The sequence below is a fragment of the Ochlerotatus camptorhynchus genome, unplaced genomic scaffold (assembly GCF_037179485.1).
Source record: "Ochlerotatus camptorhynchus isolate MF236.1 unplaced genomic scaffold, CSIRO-AGI_Acam_v1.1 ptg000021l, whole genome shotgun sequence".
Taxonomy (NCBI): Eukaryota; Metazoa; Arthropoda; class Insecta; order Diptera; family Culicidae; genus Ochlerotatus; species Ochlerotatus camptorhynchus.
Genome location: NW_027040513.1, coordinates 868,965 through 886,939, shown reverse-complemented (window position 1 = coordinate 886,939; position 17,975 = coordinate 868,965). Strand labels below are relative to the sequence as shown.

At 39.6% G+C, this 17,975-nt stretch overlaps 1 protein-coding gene across 2 annotated transcripts in view; it reads right to left on the bottom strand.

The window, feature by feature from the left end:
• The window catches only part of ldd (lipid droplet defective), a 96,087-nt gene extending 93,510 nt beyond the window's left edge, over nt 1-2,577 (bottom strand). Inside the window, exon 1 of one of the 2 annotated variants that reach the window (XM_065225096.1) lies at nt 2,290-2,577. The gene's annotated coding sequence lies outside the window, so the exon portion shown is untranslated. The remainder of the gene's footprint in view (nt 1-2,289) is intronic. The other variant, XM_065225104.1, reaches the window with a different exon arrangement.
• Between the last annotated feature and the right edge of the window lie 15,398 nt (nt 2,578-17,975).

Here is a 17,975-nt window from a genome sequence, read left to right as displayed (position 1 = left end):
AGCAATCAAAGAAAAAATCCACCCAAGCAAGACCATTAGCCTTAATTCTCATTTAGCTGATTCTCTGAGCTAATCAGGCTGTTAAGAACACAATAAGGAACGAGAACTGGAAGTGTTCAGAAAAAAAAAATCATCCTATTCTCATAATTCTTTACCATTCTTGAATTTACCCAAAAGCGCTCCAAAGCGCCCAAAGGATCTACGTCAGACGCAATTAGGTGTAACATCTATTAAGAAACACACATACCCATTTGGAGGTTAAATTTTCCAACAACTAACAACTTCTAGTGTCTACGGAAATAGATTTTTATTAACCCTTAGGTTCTCATTTCAACTCAGGAATGTGTCTACACCCAGTGGGAGCTGAATTTATATTAGGCGAAAAATCATCAACATACTCTTTTAGTTGAGTAATTCTTGCATTGTGTAACCACAAATTCGCAACTCTATTAAAAATTTGAAAGGAACAACCATTCTCAAACTAAACCGAGTAATTAAGTTGTTTGAAACTAGCCAAGTTAGTCATACTTCTGTGATTAAGAAATATTTCCCTGAATTTGAAAGAAATTTCTCTGAGATTCCCTGATTTTCCAGGTCCAAAAATGAATTCCCTGATATTCCCTGATTTTTCTGGTAGTCGACATCCTGCATATGCACATTGAGTACAAAATATTGATGAAAATGTATATCAACACTTCTATTAATAAATAAAATTAAATTCAAATCATAGGAGCGAACCAGGGCCCCAAGGGTGGTTAAGACGGCTCCGGTTCCGACAAGGATTTTGCAATAGGTTTTTTCCCGTACTTGCTTTTTTGCTTTTGCTGTAAGTTGCTGAAAGACATTAACACAGCAATCCCTGATTTGCGCGGTGGGTAGTGCCGTATATCCACCGCCATTTCTCAATAGTCTTTCAACCAATTAAGCAGACTTTTTGTGAGTGTAAAGTTTATGGTTGGCCCTAATCACATACAAAAAATCAGCTCAATTGGTTGAAAGATTGTTGAGAATTGGCGGTGGGTAGACGGCACCACCCATCACGTGAATAGGTAATTCCTGCATTATTTTGTTACAACAACTTACTGCCGCTGGAAGCATAATTGTCCCATGTTTATATGAAACTCCATAGCACATGGGACAATTATGCTTCCACCGGCAGCTTACAGCAAAAGCAAAAAAGCAAGTACGGGAACAAACCTACTGTTTTCGAATCGATTTTCGTGATACAAGAAAAATTGTGATCTATTGTTCTAGAATCACAAAACCTAGTCTGTACATGACATTAGTGTTTGTTTGATCACTTCCACAGTTATTAATTGAGAGTTCACTGTACCTACCCCGTATGACAATCTTTCAACAAGAAAGCCTGAAAAATTGTTTAGTTATTTTTATAAAACTGGTTGTCGTACGTTAAACACATAGATTGAGTGGTTGATTCCTTGCAGCCACGAGTCACTCGACAACTATTTCCAACAACTTTAAATCAACGATATTCAATTCACTGGATAGGTCATCGGTGTTGGTTTTGGCTACTGTCACTTCACGTTTGCATAAATCACTATATCCATAACGATGTCAACTGGGTCATTAGGCCGAATGGTCACTAGGCCGAATTTCGGAAACACTTGCAAAGAACATTTGCTGGTATGAAAGAAGAGAAAGTAATAGAATGACAATCCCATATTGCACTCAATGTACCACTAATTATTCCGTCTCATGTCAGAAAGAAAAAGAAAAACTTCTATCGAAATTATTAGGCCTACAGTAAACTATCACTCAGTCATATAGATTGGTGTGAGAAAAGAACAAGCCGCTCTTGAAAGCAGGAAAATGAATGTGATGGCATATTTTATTCATGATAACAAAAATCACAAAACCACTCTTTTTCCCCTTTCAAATTTAAGGAGATGTATGAAATATCTTCTTCTTTGATACAAATGTTGTTCCGAAAAAACAACAACAATTGCAGTCCCATGTTTCTCAAATAGGTTTCCAAGTCTGAATAGTCTGAAAAATATCGAAGTGTTGAAAATCTTGAAAACATAACTGTGTAATGATGCTTGTGATGACCATAACGACCTAACGACCATTCAGCCTAATAACCGAACACCATCCACAACACTGCAGTGACATTAGCGATAAGCTTTCTTTACCGGCCTCGACCTCCCTTATTTATTATTTTTAAAACCCGCAGCACGTCACTTCAGAAAGAAAACGAAGTGGAGAGCAGAAACTGAAAAACAGAAAAAACGGCGCACAAAAATACAAAACACAAAAAAACAAACTCACGATCGATTTGAATATAACGCACACTCACGCCACCCCGAGATCGACGCCAAACAAGAGCGTCTCGCCCCGTAGGTGCAGGGAAAATAAAAAAAAAACAATCACCAACCTATGTTCACTCGGCCAAATTAAATAACACCGCGCAAGGTAGTCTAACGGCACGCAAACTGTCAAATATCTCCAACCAGTGACGGTTTTCCACGCTGAGATTGTACGGAAGTTACGGCGCACTCGCGATCGCGATTGCGTTCCTCCGCGATAGAAACGAGGTGATCGTGTGTCCGACTTGGACAGCGGTTGCCACGAAACTGAGTCGTCGAACGCGCTCCGTCACTTGGTGAGTGATCATGGGGTTGGAACATTGGAGAGAACCTAGCAGGTTGCGCTCAACACCTGAGAATATGGAGCGAATTTCGTCGATCGAATCGATGAAACATGGGGGCAGCATCCAACGATCGCGTGAGCCACTCATTGCGGTAGGTTGTGGTTTGGTTCAAAATAGAAACTGCTCGTCCGCTGGTTTGTGTGCCTATCAATCTACCAACACGGTACCAACATATGGATGCTGGTGGTCATTTGAGTGAGGGCAATCTGGCCGAGCATGGCAGAACTTACAGGCGTCCAACTTTGGAGGCAAGTGAGCGAGGTTAAGAGTTCAGAGACCTGAAGTTGTAGTGGTGGCGGTGTTGGTAGGCAGCCCTAGCTGCTGGAAAGAGAGCAGGTTGTTTGCTAGGTTTACGGATGGCGTGACTGATCGGTCAAAATCGGTCGCAATTTGATACGTTGCGGTTTCTATCAGGTGGCATTACGTGATTCGTGTCAGAGGCTCCATTACATCGCAATGATTTATTGGAGCTTGCTTGTGGTGACTTTTCTCCGGAAAAGAGAATATGAGAAAAAGCAAGCCATCCGTAGTCTTCCTGATTAAGCAGATTCCGATGTATTGTTTTTATCGTAATTTTATTCAAAAAAGCGTTAATCATTTGGGTTGAAGTGAAAGTGGCACTATTGTCGTTTTAGTATCGAAACCGGTTTTGCGTGTGTTTTCGTCGATTTATGTGGTCGTGGAATGCTATTAGTATGGCTTTGTTGATTTTATTTCGATAATGCTGTTCCGCTTGCAACACGACCTTCGGGCAAGGCTATTTTTGAGGTTGTTTCTCTGTGAGTAACTCGCCGTTGATAGATGTTGAATTGTTGAACAAGGGAGATGGAAGAAAGCGAGGGATTTTTTTGGGCGGAATTTAGTTTTGATAATTATAGAGAAAGGGTTAGTAATGTTCATATATCAAGCTGAACATTGCATAAGGTGCTAAGTAACATTGACAGATTTTTTCCGTCGACTTTCTGTTTGCATCCCCACGGCCATGTAAAGACATTCCCAGGTACCTGATAAAAAAAACCCTTAATCTAGCATCTAATACGAGTAATACGACAAACACATCAAGAAACGGGTATTTGCTTAAGTTATTAACGAGAAAAGAGAAACTCGACGAAGAGATTCGATCAATGTTACTTAGGACCTAATTCAATGTTTAGCTTGATATTATCAACACTCAAAAAATTCTACACGTCATCATCATGTGTCACACTTAACTTTGCGCATATTGTAAAACACATCCAATTCATGTGTGAATCTTATGCTATGAATCATGCCTGAACACTGGATTTAAATTGTGACACACTTGGATTCTATGTGCCTCATTTGGTGATATAAATAGCTTTGCACATCATAGTTCAATATTCTACAATATGCTACTTTATCGACTTCTACTTTACCGACTCTAAAAATGAATCGACAAATATATAAACAAAACTGCCAGAGGCCAGTGCTTTCACATATCTTTTTAATAGGTCTGATTTGGGATTCGATCATGGACTGTTGGGGTGTGCTGCTGCCGGAGTCTTCGTTCGATCTCACTGTGCCACGGTTGTTCTCATATATGAGGCGGGTTGATAGGATAAAGTCACAAGTCTTGTTTTCGATGTTTACCTTTCTGAGCAAGCAATTCACATCGCATTGAAATGTAAGACAATTTAAATCCATCTGTTTTGAACAGTATGTGTGTTTCATTGTGCAATACACTGGAATAGATAGTGAAAGATTTTCAACATTTCAAAATTCGAAACACTAGAAATTAACGTGTATAACACATTGAACCAAGGTGAAATACACTTAAAGTAAATGTGATTGTGCATTTAAAAAATCAAGTGTTTAAACATTTTGATCAAACGTGTAGAATTTTTTGAGTGAAGCTTATCCTTTACAGACTGTATTTGATCCACCGACAAACCGACCTGAAACTTAAACTTTACTCTTGATCAAAAATCCATAACGGCCGATTCAAATGTGCAGCGATCCCATCTGTCAAGACCATAAAATTGATTTATCTAGACAAAAATAATTTCAAGCATAACATTGCATTAGGTCCTAAGTAACATTGACAGATTCAGAGAAAGTCGACGACTCTTTGTATCCCCACGGCCATGTTAAGACATTCCCAGGTATTTTCAGCACACAGATCGATAAAAGAAGCTTTTATCTAGCATCTAATATGACAAACACAACAAGAAACGGTTATGTGCTCATGGTATTAACGAAAGAGAGAATCGATCAATGTTACATAGGACCTAATGCAATTTTCAGCTTGATTTGTCCGAAATAGATTAGACAAGAACCAATTTACAAATTTTGTACGCGTGTTCGTGGCTAGGATAAATGTTTTCCGCGAACACGGCGGCAGATGTCAGTTTTGTGCTTTGATCAGAAATTTCTTTGTAATTTGTATGATCATTAGACTGATGCAAAATTTGAAATTTTCGCTCCACAGTGCTCAAATGGTTCCAAATTGGGCCCTGATTAGCCTCCCAAAATTTGAACTCATTTAGTTAGAAACTGACTTGGCACAAACCATTTGAAGTTTATATGGGAATTACTATGGAGAAACCATAATTTCAGTTCATATCTATCTCAAAATTCACCAGTTCAATCTACTTTAGAAAATGAAAACTGAGCTTGTTGAAAATTTTCTCAGCTACAACTTTGTTGAAAACCACTTTTCGATCAAATGTAAGGAACAAAAATTATTAATGATTCAAGTCACTGATGTCTTATGATTATGCTCAATCAACTGTTCAGCAGGCAACATTGGTGTTTATGGCGCGTAGAATAGAGGACAAAAATCATGGCTACTATGTCACACTGCAGAATACAGTGTTGCCCACAATACAGTTGCTTAATCTTGCCATCAGATTATCAATCTCTTCAATAACTATTTAATTTGACGTTTGGCTGCAAAATGATCTTCTACAAAGTTGTAGCTGATAAAAATTCCCATAAGAATAGCAATATAATGTGTTAACAGTACAATATGTAAAAAGGCAAGAAGACAATGAACAAAAAGTTTTGTTTTCCCATAGTAATTTCCATGTAAACTTCAAATGGTTTGTGCCAAGTCAGTTTCTTATAAAATGAGTTTTCACTTTTGGAGGCTAATCAGGACCCAATTTGGCACCGTTTGAGCACTGTGGAGCGAAAATTTCAAATTTTGCATCAGTCTAATGATCATTCATGTCGGTTTGTCGGTGTTTGATCTACAATGCGTACCTTTTTTCAGAGTCTACACATTATAGATTACAAGATATTAGTAGTTTTATCAAAAATTTCAAAAATGGAAATGTTACCAAAAAATTGAATCATAACAGACGCAAAATTCAGCTCAATCAAACGTACTTTTCGTCGAGTAACGAACTGTTCAGTCTCGGAGCAGTTACCTCTGCATGACATGTTTGTTTACGTCTCATCCTTTATGTCAAAGATGGATTCTATCACGTGTACAATTAGTTTTTCTAAGTGTGTATGAAATAACCGAGCACTTCCATCTTAATCCTACTTTACCATGAAGTAGTTTCTTGTCGCGTTGGATCGTAGCGTTATATGGTATATAGTGAACCAGTATCCAGAAATCCGCTAAAGCTGGAAGGGTACAATCGGCGGGAAACGTTGTAAGAATTTCTGACAACAATTACGGCCGATACAAGACGCAGAGGAGCACACTGAGCATGGTGGTTATACCAAGTGGAGTTAGATCTAGGAAATATAGGGCGCTAAAAAAAACGGTAGTCAAGCAGCTAGTTGGTGCGCCATTGTACAGCAGGCCAAATCTTGAAGGTCGTTGGACCAGCAAACGTAAGAAGAGCATTTCCAGCCCAAAACGCAAAACGGTTGGACATGAGTTTTTCAGGTTTGAATGAAACATTACTCATATGTTTGCTGCTACCAATGGTTGCATTTTTCATTTAAATTTGATTTTTTTTCTTCACAATAACTTTTGAAAAGAGCGTATTAAAAAAAAAATCATAACTTGAAAACCTTGGAGGTCCAAGTTGACATCTGTCCCACAAGCTCCTCCCCTGATCCTATCCTTCAGCAATGTACCTATCTAACCTCGAGTAAGCCGCGAGTATTCGGCCCAACTCCTACTAGACATAGAATTAAGTGAATTTTGTTACAAACAAAGAACAATGAACTATCGGCTCCGTAAAGCTAACGCAATTGAGCCTCCCAAATAAACAAACTAGTTATAAAAAAAGGTGACATATGAAAAGAAGTTGTAGGTGGTTAAAATAATATCTTTAAGGAAAAATACACTGAAACGTAAAACGTTGATAATCTCAAACCCCCCCTTCTATCACAATAAATTTTTATTCAAGAAAACTGAAGAAATGTTTTGAAACTTGGTGAAAAGTTTTGGCTGGTAACTTGCTTTAAAAAAATCTATTTTTTATATTTTTTTAATTTTTAAAGTTTTTGAAATTGCATTATTTATAGTAAAATAATAATTTACTTGAATTTTGCGCATAATTTTTAATAAATATCTTTATAATAACTTTTTTTCGTTAGTCCAGCCGTTATCAAGTTAATGCGAATTAATAATAATAGTAATAATAATTTTCAACATTTTATAGAATTTTCAAATGTTAGTCGTGATGTCCAGCAGCAAGATGGGTTTTCCATGATTTTATATTACAAAACAAAAAATTCATTACCTTTAAATACCTTGGAGTCTGGTTTGATTCAAAAGGCACTTGGGGTACCCACATTACGTATTTGAAACAAAAGTGCCAACAAAGGATCAACTTTCTACGATCAATTTCCGGGACATGGTGGGGTACTCACCCGGAAGACCTCATTAAATTATATAAAACGACTATTCTTTCAGTTCTTGAGTATGGCTCTTTTTTCTTCCTCTCGGCAAGAAAAACCCACCTAATTAAATTGGAACGCATTCAATATCGTTGTTTACGTATTGCCCTTGGCTGTATGCATTCAACACACAATATGAGCCTAGAGGTACTAGCGGACGTAAAACCCCTGCAGAACCGTTTCTGGGAGCTCTCATTAAGAATATTGATTAAATGTAGTGTCAGTAACAACCTTGTGATTGAAAACTTCGAAGAAATGCTCGAATTGAGCATCCAGTCTAGATTCGTGCGAATCTATCTTAATTATATGTCATCGGATATTAGCCTTCCTTGCTATAACCCCTCTCGTGTATGCTTTACTAACTACAGTTCCCCCATTTGCTATGATCTCTCCATGAAACAGGCTTTTCAAGGAGTTCCAGATCAACTTCGACCTATCTCAATTCCCCGCATTTTTGCTGAAAAGTACCAACAAGTCAATTGCAATAGAAGATTTTTCACTGATGGATCACGCATTGATGGATCCACTGGCTTCGGCGTCTTCAATGAATACTCAACCGCTTTTCGGAAACTGCAGGAACCTTGTTCCGTCTACGTTGCTGAGCTAGCAGCAATCAACTTCGCATTGGGGATGATTTCCGATATGCCCATAGACCATTACTTCATCTTCTCGGATAGTCTCAGTTCGATTGAGACTATTCGGTCCATGAAACAAGGTAGGCACTCATCTTATTTCCTTTCAAAGGTAAGGGAGCAGATGAGTTTGCTGGTCGAAAGATCATATATGATTACCTTTGTATGGGTCCCTCACATTGCTCAATCCCAGGCAATGAGAAGGCAGACTCTCTCGCAAAGGTGGGCGCACAATAAGGCGAGATTTATGATAGAAGAATTTCACATGATGAATTTTTCCCATTAGTACGTCAGAGTTCTCTTTTAAGTTGGCAAAACGATTGGACAAATAATTCTCTTGGGCTGTGGTTACATTCCATTATTCCAAATGTTTCTTCGAGAGCGTGGTTCAAAGGTCTGGATGTAAGTCGGGGATTCATTCGAGTGATGTCAAGACTTATGTCCAACCACTACTCGCTAGACGCACATCTCTATAGAATAAACCTCGTTGACAGCAATATATGTAGGTGCAGAACCGGTTATGATGACATCGATCACGCAGTTTGGTATTGCCCGGGTAATGACGCCTTCAGAGCACGTCTATTGGATACCCTAGTGGCCCGAGGTAGACAACCCTTCCGTGAAGTAAGAGATGTATTGGGAACACGTGATCTTCCCTACATGCAAGCGATCTACGAATTCCTTTGTTTGTCTGATGTTAGAGTTTGATGTGACCATCCCCTCCTTTCCAAACAGTCCCAGTCTTATTATCCTCCTGTACCTGTGCTACTTGCCCCTGCCCAGCCAGGATTTGGTCAACCGTCCGAGAGTAGTTTCTGAAGGAGGCTTCAGAAACCAGTTTCCTACCTAGATCCCTCCAATTGAAATTGTTACCTATTAACCTCGAGCCCGCCACGAGTAATTGGTACCCAATACTAACCTAGAAATACTGCTATTTAAAATGTAAATCAAACATTACTGATTTTGGCTCCGCAAAGTGTCACACACGACTGAGCCTAGTAAATAAACGAACTAGTTAAAAAAAAAATCATTCTCAGATATGGTAGCTGTCAGACTTACCTGTTTCTATTTAGACGCAACGGAAGAGAACCCAGTTTATGAGTAAATACTCTCCAATATACCCAAATAATCAACAAACCCCCTAACGTGATTTTTTTCAGTACTCTATTAGTTATATACCTGTGTAGAATTGTGTATGTCATAACAGAGGCAAAAATACAAACAGATAAACTAATATTACATAAAACCTGTATTTGAGATAAATTCTCTAGGTACTTCTCTGACGTTTACGATATTGTGCCTAAGGAGCTCATACAATATTTTTCATCAGGGCCTGTTCATAAACTACGTAGACAGTTTAGGGGGGGGGGGGTTGACAATTATCCACGGCCCATACAAATTTAAAAACATTTGTATGGACAATTGTCTACGCAGGGGGAGGGGGGGGGGTCAATAATCCTAAAAAACTGTCTACGTAGTTTATGAACAGGCCCTCACTGACTTTGCTCTCTCTACGTTGATGTAAGACAGCTCTGAGCACGTTTCTTCGGGACCTTCTGGTCTTAGACTTACCTCTATGATGCTATCTTCTTAAATGTCAAAAGCTACATCTCAGCAATACAACACGGATTTATGCCAGGACGCTCAGTTTCATCTAATTTATTGGAGTTCAGCATAACTTGTATAAAGCACCTGGAAAATAGGACTCAAGTAGATACTGACCTGAAAATGACCTTCGATTGTATCGATCATGGTATTCTTCTTCGCAAAATGTATCGTCTAGGAGTTTCGGACGGATTGGTTTATTGACTGAAATCGTACCTTTCCAATAGAATTTTCCGTGTCAAGCTGGATTCGTACACTTCGTCACCATTTGTTGCAATCTCCGGTGTTCCGCAGGGCAACAATTTAGGACCATTGCTGTTCACAATCTTCTTCAACGATGCGACGCTCATCCTGCAGAGTGGTTGTGTACGCCGATGATCTCAAACTATACATCGTTGTCAAGGACGCCGAAGATTGCCGTCAGCTTCAAGAAATGTTGGACCACCTTGTTGACTGGTGCCATTTAAACAAGCTCTCCCTCAGTATATCAAAATATGTAGTCATGACATTTCATCATATTCGATTGCTCAATTGATGGATTTGTACTCGAAAGTGTAGAACAAGTATTTGTACTAGAAAGTGTAGAACAAGTACGCAACCTTGGTGTAATGTTGAACTCTAAGCATACATTTGACTTACATCGTTCAATGGTAGCGAACACTGGCGCGGTAACCATAGCACGGTGATAGAGGAAATGCTTCGCCAACCCGAGCGTCTGTTCACCATAGAGGTGCGGCTCAAACAGCGTCTGACTGGCATCCAGCGCCTGAATAAGAAATGCTCTTCCCCGGAAGCTACACCTAAGATGGCAGCCCCATCACGGCGGATAGGAGACCTTAGGCCAACCACCTACCTTTACAATTGTTACAGAAACCAACAGAGAAAGCCATCGAACTGATTTAACGGCAACGACAACTCACCAACGAGGCGCGACGCATGAAGCTAGAAATCCTGGGACTGATTGAAGTTCGTTGGCCAAACTTTGGAGAACACAAACTGCTGTCGGGACAGGTACTACTATACTCTGGTATTCGAGGTGAAAACGCTCCCCGCCATCGTGGAGTTGGTCTCCTACTTAGCGTCCAGGCAAGTGCTGCGCTCATCAAGTGGGAGCCTGTTAATGAGAGGATAATCGTTGCCAGATTTAAAACACGGGTTCGTAACCTTACCATAATCCAATGTTATGCGCCAACCGATGCTGCCGAGCTACAGGACAAAGAGAATTTTTACAGTCAACTGAATGCCGTCGTGGATAAGGTTCCAAAGGGTGACATCAAGATCTACACTGGCGACTTCAATGCGAAGATCGGCTCCGACAACACGGACTATGAGCGTGTCATGGGACGCCATGGTCTCGGCGAAATGAGCGAGAACGGTGAGCTGTTTGCAGAATTTTGTGGCAATAACGACATGGTGATCGGGGGCTCGCTCTTCCCCCATCGGCCAGTGCACAAAGTCACGTGGGTTTCCCGTGATGGACAAACCGAAAATCAGATCGACCACATCTGCATCAGCCGAAAATGGAGACGGAGCCTTCTTGATGTCCGGAATAAACGCAGCGCCGACATCGCGTCTGACCATCACCTTCTAATCGGCGAAATCCGCCTACGCATGGCGCAGATCCAGCGACGGGAGGAGAGACTCGAGCGGCGGTTCAACACACGCCGACCATATTGTCACGCTCCGCTGGAGCAGGTCAATGAATTCCAAGAGTCCCTTTATTTGGTATTCATTGACTACGAAAAAGCTTTCGACCGTCTCAATCACGAGAATCTGTGGGGCGCCCTAAGACGGATAAAATCGTCAACCTCATCGAAGCGCAGTATGAGGCTTCCACGTGCAGAGTTCTGCATAACGGAGCCTTGTCCGACCCTATCCGGGCAGTCGCTGGTGTGAGACAAGGATGTATACTATCACCGTGTACCGAACCGTGGGCTGCTTTGGCAGCCTATCACCATGGAGCATTTCAACGACTTCGATTTGGCTGATGATGCTGCTCTACTAGCACAACGGCGCTCTGATATGCAGAGTAAGCTCAATGACCTAGCCGAACGCTCATCTGCGGAGGGTCTCACCATCAACGTCAACAAGACCAAATCGTTGGATATCAACACGGGCAACCCTTCCAACTTTACGGTGGCGGGGCAAGCAGTGGAGAAGGTCGAAAGTTTCCAATATCTTGGCAGCCAAATAGCGTCGGACGGCGGGACCAAGAGCGACATAGGTGCACGAATCAAGAAGGCTAGGGCTGCCTTTGCGAGTTTACGAAACGATAAGTCAACGCACCAAAATCCGAATTTTCAACTCGAACGTGAAATCTTTGTTGTTATACGCCAGCGAGACGTGTTGTGTATCAGCGGAGAACACTCAAAAGCTGCAGGTCTTCATCAACCGATGCCTGCGGTATATAATTCGTGCCTGGTGGCCTCACAACTGGATCTCGAATGCCGAGCTCCATCGTCGATGTCATCAGAAGCCGATAGCAAAAGAAATTCGATAGCAATACACTTCGACGGGGCGGAAACGAAATCTGCAAGCAAGTGCTGGATTGGAATCCGGCAGGACATCGCAGCAGAGGCAGACCCAGAGGCTCATGGCGGCGGAGCCTCAATAAGGAAATTAAGCAAGTCGATAGGAATCTGACCTGGGCCCAGGTCAAGGCAAAAGCGAGCAGCCACCCAGGATGGAAGTCTTTCACGTTGGCCCTTTGCACCGCTGGGGGTGCACAGGACCCTTAAGTAAGTAAGTAAGTTCATTGGTAGTCACTAAGAAAAATCGTCAGCTTGGGTTGGTATTAAGAATCTCAAAAGATTTTTCGGATCCGTACTATTTAAAGGCACTGTTCAATTGTGCGCTCAATTCTTGAAAATTCATCTGTTGTGTGGATTCATGTCCAACTTTCCTGGAGCATTAGAATAGAACGTATTCATTCATTCGTCGAGCAGTGAGGCAACTTCCTTGGAGAGATCCACTAAACTTACCTCCTTATGCTGAGAGATGTCGCTTGCTAAGCATGGATACTTAGAACGTCGATCTCAAATTCAACAGGCAACATTCGTCGCGAAGCTATTAGGTGGTGAAATTGATTCCACGCACTTACTCTCTTTCCTGAACTTTCGTGCACCAAGCAGATTTCTACGCTCATCGTTCCTATTGCGTCAGGGCTCACACCGCTCTTCTTTTGGACAACATGAACCTATTACGAGTATGACTCGCACCTTCTCTACAGTAGAAGAGTTGTTCGAGTTTGGGGAACCTGCGGATCATTTCCGGAGACGTATTTTCAATTCTAGACACATTTAGTATTTGTTATGGCTCCTGGTTCATTAGAATTAATTGTCAGATGAAAGTTTTAAATTAATAAATAAATAAATTTTAATCGCAGTTTCATCGTATATAATTCAAACTTTTTTCATCGTACAAGAGTGCCAATTAAATCAGATTAACCCGTAAGACTTGTCAAACTGATCTTGTTGTTACAGCAGTTTAAGTCTAGATAGAGCTGGAATTAGGGCGTAACAGCCTTTGTAAACAATGATTTCTCTCGATGATTTCCAGGAACTCAAGGCAATCTCACGCAAACTAACATAACCATTAGACTGATGCAAAATTTGAAATTTTCGCTCCACAGTGCTCAATCGGTTCCAAATTGGGCCCTGATTAGCCTCCCAAAATTTTAACTCATTTAGTGAGAAACTGACTTGGCACAAACCATTTGAAGTTTATATGGGAATTACTACGGAGAAACCATAATTCTGGTTTATATCGATCTCAAAATTCACCAGTTCACTCTACTAGAAAATGATAGCTAAGTTTGTTGAAAATTTTCTCAGCTAAGACCACTTTTCGATCAAATGTAAGGAACAAAAATTATTAATGATTCAAGTCACTGATGTCTTATGATTATGCTCAATCAACTGTTCAGCAGGCAACATTGGTGTTTATGGCGCGTAGAATAGAGGACAAAAATCATGGCTACTATGTCACAGTGCAGAATACAGTGTTGCCCACAATACAGTTGCTAATCTTGCCATAAGATTATCAAATTCTAAAACAATAAATTGACGTTTGACTGAACAACGATTTTCTGCAAAGTTGTATCCGATAAAAATTCCCATAAGAATAGAAAAAGAATTTGTTTACATTACAATATGTAAAAAGGCTAGAAGACAATGAACAAGAAGTTTTGTTTTCCCATAGTAATTTCCATATAAACTTCAAATGGTTTGTGCCAAGTCAGTTTCGTATCAAATGAGTTTAAACTTTCGGAGGCTAATTAGGACCCGATTGGAAACCGTTTGAACACTGTGGAGCGAAAATTTCAAATTTTGCATCAGTCTAATAACCATCGTGTAGGGTAAGTCTTCCATTGGTGAGTTCATTGGTGACGATGATTTGCGTTGGCGAGCTTTAACTTTCTAGAAATTATCGAAAAAAAAGTCATTGTTTACAAAAGCTGTTACGCCCTAATTCCAGCTCTATCTAGAAGTCGTATATGATGTCAAATTAAATCGCTATCAAAGTAATTTAAAATTTGCACGAATATGGCCCCTTTTTACTTATATACTATTAGTTTGCAGATATATAGGATGTACCAGTTGTGTATATCCATCTTTTGTTCCTATTATGGTGTGTTCCAATTATGGCCTATGGGATTCCCATATTCTATAATTGGAGCACACCATAATTGGAACATATAGCCATAAACTGGTACATCTACCCTATGGAGCAGCGTTCCCAGATATACCGATTTATCGGTATTTATACCGATTTTCAAATTTGATACCGATGTACAGATAAGGTAACTCAGAACACCGATTTTTGAGTTTTAATACCGATTTATACCGATTTTTTTAAATAATCAAAATGATATTTGCTCGCCCGCACTGAAACTATTGTGAGAGGCTTTTATCTTTTTAAACATTCAAATTTTTGAGCCAGCCCTAGAAAAATTCTTCTTTAAAAATGCCTTTTTTGGCTACCAAGGGGTCGAGAAACAGCTGATGGCGCATCCCGGTATTTCCTGTAAATCGAGAAATACTTTTATTCAGTGAACAAATAAATCCATCAAAATGTTAATTTTTCAACTTCGTGAAATTTCTCTAATCTTCCCTTCGAAGTTTCTTCCAACTTTCCCTAGCAATTTTCGTCCACCTTACCCTGTAAGTTATTTTCGAGGTTATTTTACAATTCCTTTCGGAAATCTATTTCGACTTCTCTTGGAAGCTTCTTCTGGCTGCCCTTGAAAGCTTCTTTCGTCTTCTCCCTTATTTTACCAATCAGGCTAAGGCCTTGTTGTCCTCTGCTGTCCGAAAAAGTTGTCTCCACTATACTCGATCCATGGCCATACGTCGTCAGCCTCGTAGTCTACGAAGGGTCCCCAGGTCGCCTTCTACTTCGTCTTCTCGCGTCAGTTTTTTCAACTTCTCCGAAACTTCAGAATTGCTTCCAGAGATTTATTGCGGTTCCATTAGCTTCAGGAACACTGCAGGATCTTTTCAGAAATTCTGAAACTGCAGAATAGTTCGGACTTTTGGGTAAGTTTAAAGAAATGTAAGGGTGGTAAGTTTCGATAAATTAAAGACAGTTTCATTTACTGCTGTTAAAATTCGAGAACCCGGGAATTTCAGGAAAGTCCAGAGAACTCCCGTGAACTGAAGGAAACATCTGAAATAATTTGGAAACTTCACAAGTCCAAAGAACTTCATAGAAACATAATAATTTTCATGACACTTCCATTTGTTCAGGAGAATTGAGGTCACTTTAGGAAACTCTGGAACATCAGGACACACCAATTCATGAAAAAAAAAATAACCTTTAAATGAACTAAGGGAATTTTCAAAAACTTCAGCAAAGTTCCCAGAGGTTCATGAAAACTTTGTTAACTTCAAAACAGCCCCATTAATTTTTGGAGAATTGCTAGAATTTTCAAGGAGTTCTAAGGAATTAAGGAATATTTCGAAGTACATTTCAGGAATGTTCTGAAAACTTCCGAGAAATTGTGGGATTTCAGGGATGTTTTATAAATATCAGGAATATTGCTGGATCATTTGATCATTATGGAACTTCAGGGAATGTAGCTAACATCGCCCAGAAATCTATTTCTTCCAGATTTTCCCAACTTCTCCTTCTGTTCCGTAAACCCTCTGGCTTCCGCCTTTTTCCAGAAGTTTCTTCCAATCTACCTAAGCAGGTTTCTCCCAGCGCCTCCGAAAAGTTTGTTCCATCTTCTACAGAAAGTTCTCCCAGAAGTTTCTTTCATCCTCTGGAAGTTTCTTTCATCCTCTGGAAGTTTCTCCATAAGTCATTCTCCGTAGGTTTTTTCCGACTTCTGTTGGAAGGGTTTTCCGAGCTTCTTATGATTTCCCCTGGAATTGGCTTCCAATTTCCAAAACTTTTCTGGTTTCCTCTGGGTGTGTTATCTGATTTTTTCCGACAGTTTCTTAAGTTTTCGTCAGAAGTTTCTCAATATTTGTCTTGGGAGATCCTCATCGGATGTTTTTCTAAGAATTTCCTGCAAACTTCCACCACAAAATCTTCTTCATTCTTTCTCTGGAAGTTTTTTCGGTATCATCAAGAGACTAGTTCACATATTCCCGGAAAATTCTTCCGACTTACTACTTCGTTCTTAGTCCAAAGGTTTGAATTTACGCAATATAAAACGGATTTAAATAGTGAACACCGATAAATACCGATTTTTTAAACATTTGATACCGATAAGCTTGAAAACAATCTGGCAACGCTGATCTGGAGACACGACACGTGCATTCTGGTTGTCTGGTTAAATAACGTTATGATGATGATGATGATGATGATGATGATGATGATGATGATGATGATGATGATGGTCCCACCTCTTACCCCTACAAAGGTTTGAGCTGGACGAGATATCTTTAAGATAATTAAATATAAACATTTTAACCAGGTTTGCAAACAAAATCGAGCTGGTTACAAATACAGATATAAATGTCCTGTTAAATATGCTATAGGCATCAACCAAAAACATTCAAAGGTGTAACTAGCTATCAAAAGTCCAAGTATAGTCCTCGACAATACTTCCATTTACACGTGACCTGGGATTTACACGTTTAAGCTTCCGCAGTGCCAGGACTATATCCAAGGAAACGACTTCCAGCCAATCCTTTACTAATTCAAGGCTTTTGCCACAATTTCCACGTATTAGTTATACCTGTATTCCGCGCGCGAGGCTCAAACCATTGTAGACTACTCAAAGCTATTTTTAATTATTACTACTACAAAATCAAAAAACTAAAAATCCATCATCACCATCGAGGCAAACAATGTAGTTTTTTGTATATGCTACACAAATTACTAAAATGTCTTGATGACAGTCTCCATACAAAATAATCCGTTAGTGATAACTTTGTCAAGATACATGATTTATCCATTCATAAAAATTTAACTGCTCAATAAACAGCTTTTACATGTGAAATGCAGCGTCTCTTGAATTCTGTAAGTGTAGTTGCACGCTTGATGTGTCTAGGCATCGAATTGAAAACATTTATACCTTTGAAAAATAATGAATTTTGTGAAGCATTATTCAAAAGATGTGGTGTTCTTACTTCATCCGCGTTTCTAGTGTTATATCTATGAAAACCACTTCCTCTTTCAATCCGATCACACAAATATCGAGGCAGCAAACCGTTAACTACTTTAAAAATGAACACCATAGTCAAAAACACAATTCTTTGCTTCACTGACAGCCATTGCAAAGCGTCCAGCATAAAAGCTGAGGAAGTGAATCTATTACATCTTAAAATCAAACGCATTACTTTATTCTGCAAACGCTGTAATCTCGATATTTGTGTTTCATTGACCAAAAATAAAATGGAAGGGCAATAGTCTGGATGAGGGGAGTTGATTGATTTGTATAACTGTATTTTAATACCAATAGTTAAATCGTTTTTCAAGCGATAGGATAGGATTCCATACTTCTTGGCAATTTTCTTGATGGCATTGTCAATATGAGAATTGAACTTGAGTTTGTCATCAATAATCACGCCAAGATATTTAATTTCCTGAGCGCGATCAAGTGTCTCATCATCAATAACAACAGAGACATCATCATCTACACGATTCCGCGAAATTACCATGAATTTAGTTGTACTTATATTCAATTTCAATTGTTTATACTTCAACCATCTACTTAGAGAACGCAAATCTTCATTCAAGCGTGAAACGGCTTCTTCTAAATCTTTAGCTGCAATGAATAACACAGTATCGTC